The sequence below is a fragment of the Chrysochloris asiatica genome, unplaced genomic scaffold, assembly GCF_000296735.1.
Source record: "Chrysochloris asiatica unplaced genomic scaffold, ChrAsi1.0 scaffold00250, whole genome shotgun sequence".
Lineage (NCBI taxonomy): Eukaryota > Metazoa > Chordata > Mammalia > Afrosoricida > Chrysochloridae > Chrysochloris > Chrysochloris asiatica.
In genome coordinates, this window is record NW_006408768.1 from 423212 (window position 1) to 426298 (window position 3087).

Here is a 3087-nt window from a genome sequence, read left to right on the forward strand (position 1 = left end):
ACAGAGCAAATTAGTTTCCACTCAACAATTTGTACACATTGTGTTTCAGGACATTGGTTACAATCCGTTTATATATAACTCTTGCCACTTCCTCCATGGGTTCCCAGCTTCGTCTTTCTTTCCTGCCTCTTCCTGTCTTTTGAGCTTTGTGTTTAGACAAATAATACCTGGTGGTACTGAGGAGTATGTTCCTTCCTGGTGTTATTATTCATTTTATAGGCCTGTGTATTGTTTGAATGAACGTTAATCCTGGGTGTGGGTTCAGATGCAAGCTCAAATGGTATCTAAGGTCCATGGTCAAAGAGGTTTCACCCATCTCTATCAGACATTAAGAATGGTCTTTTTATGATTTTGACATTTGTTTTATGTTTTTATCCTCCCTTTCTGTCCAGGACCTTTGATTGAGATACTGGTCACCATCTAGTTATTCAGTTTCAGGGTAGTAGAGGCTGTGGTTCTTATGGTCCATGATGTCATTAAGTTTCATGCAGTCAGTTGAACTCATAGTAACCCTGTATAGGGTTTCTAAGGAGCAGTTGATAGGTTGGAACTGCTGACCTTCTGGTTCATAATACAGTGCAGATCCTACAGTACCACACTAGAAATGCATTAGTTTTTTGCATTGTATCCTTTAGTCTTTTATTTTCTACACTTTTCTTTGCTCTAACCAACAGCTCCTTGTTAATGAATATGACACAAGAATCAAAACATCACGCTCTGCTTTTATATCAAGCAATAGCATATATCAGGAGCACAGTGGCTCCACTAGACTGCAAACCAGTCACTCCTTGGGTAAAAGGTAAGGCTTTTTACTCCAGCAAAGATTGACAACCCTATTGAAAACCCTATACAAGGTCTCTATGTGGAGGAACCATCTCGATTACACTTAAAAACAATAAATAGCATATATTATTTTAGGACTGAAAAACTAAAAAAAGTTATTATTAATACATTTTCAATGAAATAATTCATATATTCAACAAGTATTTTTTAAGCATCTACTCTGTGTTGAGTATGAGACTCTAGTAATACAAAAGATGAACAAATTGCAGTCACTGAACCAAAAAGAAATGGTTAATGATCAACCATTTCACAAGGTATCATTTAATCAAGAGCCTAGGATACTGAAGGAAGGAGTCCAAGATGCACTGAAAGCATTGGCAAAGAGCAAGTCTCCAGAAAATGATGGAATACAAACTGAAATCTTTCAACAAACTAAGGTGGCACTGAGGGCACGCACTCATCTATGCCCAAAATTTGGAAGACAGTTACCTGGCCAACTTATTGGAAAAGATCCATATTGGTGCCCATTCTAAAGAGAGGTGATCTAACAGACTGTGGAAATGATGGGACAATATAATTAATACCACAAGCAAGTAAAATGTTGCTCAATATAATTCAAAAATGGCTGCAACTGTGCATTGACAAGGAACTGCCAGAGGTCAAGCTGGGTTCAGATGAAGGCATGGATTGAGGGCTATCATTGCTGATGTCAGATGGATCTTGGCTGAAAGCAGAGAACTCCAGAAATATATTTACCTGTGCTTTACTGACTACACAAAGGCTTTCGATTGTGTGGCTCATGACAAGCGACAGACAATATTTTGGGTGAATAAGTATTCTAAAACACTTATTTGTGCTCATGAGGAACCTGTACATAGTTGTTCAAACAGAACAAGTGGACACTGAATGGTTTACAAGCAGAAAAGATGTGTGCTATGGTTGCATTCTTTCACCTTATTTATTCAATCTATATTCTAAGTAAATAATCCAAGAAACTAGATTATATGAAGAAGAATATATTATCAGGATTGGAGGAAGATAGATTCCTTAACAACCTGTGATATGCAGGAGAAACAACCTTGCTTGCTGAACAGGAAAAGAACTTAAAATACTGAGTGAAGAAGGTCAAAGAACACAGTCTTCAGTATGGGCTGCAACTCTATAAAAAGAAAACAAAAGTTCTCACCACTGAACCAATAAATAACATAATGATAAATGGAAAAAAGATTGAAGTTGTTTAAGACTTTATTTTGCTTGGATTCACTATCAACACTGTTGGAAACTGCAGTCAAGAAATTAAACAGCTTAGGTCGGAGACCCAACCCCAGGGCTCATTAGTTCAGTGAGGAGTGAGGCTGGTATAGTGAGTGTTTTGCACTTTCCACTGACTGCTGGCCAAAAGGATTAGCCATGTCGTCCTTGATCAGAAAGGTGATCAGCACCGTGAAAACTCCAGGGGCCATTGGTCTCTACAGTCAAGTTGTGTTAGTCGGCAGGACTGTCTACATTTCAGGACAATTAGATATGGATCCTTCAAAAGGATAGCTTGTTCCAGGAGGAGTTGTAGAAAAAGTTGAACAAGCTCTTAAAAACATGGGTGAGATTTTGAAAGTGGCAGGCTGTGACTTCAGTAATGTGGTAAACACAACTGTGTTGCTGGCTGACAAATGACTTCACTGCTGTCAATGACATCTACACACAGTATTGCAAGAGTAGTTTTCCTACGAGAGCTGCTTACCAAGTTGCTGCTTTGCCCAAAGGGGCTGTGTTGAGATAGAAGCAATAGCTGTCCAAGGACCACTCTCCTCAGCATGACTATAAATGGGCCCAGTGTTTTTTGTCTGGAATTTCCATACTTTTTAAAAATTAACACTTAATTTTTACAATTAATGTTCGAAGTGGAAGTTTAACTAAAATATCTGAAGATCATTATGGAAACTCCCTGTAATGGTGAACTGAAGATTAGAGGATGGATCCAGTTGCTCATGTTATAGATTATATCTGTGCACATTCACATCACTGAATGTGGAAGAAGGTTTGCTTATTACAAAGTTACTCAAATATGTAAAAGGAAGGGAAACAACATGCAGAAGTAATTACTCTGCCTGAGAAGTAATAACACACACCTGATCTAATTAAACCCTACTAATTAAATAGTATAAGGAGCTCTGTTAGCGTAGTGGTTACAAATCAGGCTGCGAACCGCAAGGTCGGTAGTTTGAAACTACAAGCTGTTTCATGGGAGAAAGATGAGGCTTTCTGCTCCCGTAAAGATTTACAGCCTCGGAAACCCTATACAGGGTC

General features: G+C 38.4%; 1 pseudogene; it reads left to right on the top strand.

Moving 5' to 3' along the window:
* Positions 1 to 2193: 2193 nt before the first annotated feature.
* LOC102812854 lies at positions 2194 to 2598 on the top strand (annotated as a pseudogene).
* The last annotated feature ends 489 nt before the right edge of the window (positions 2599 to 3087 follow it).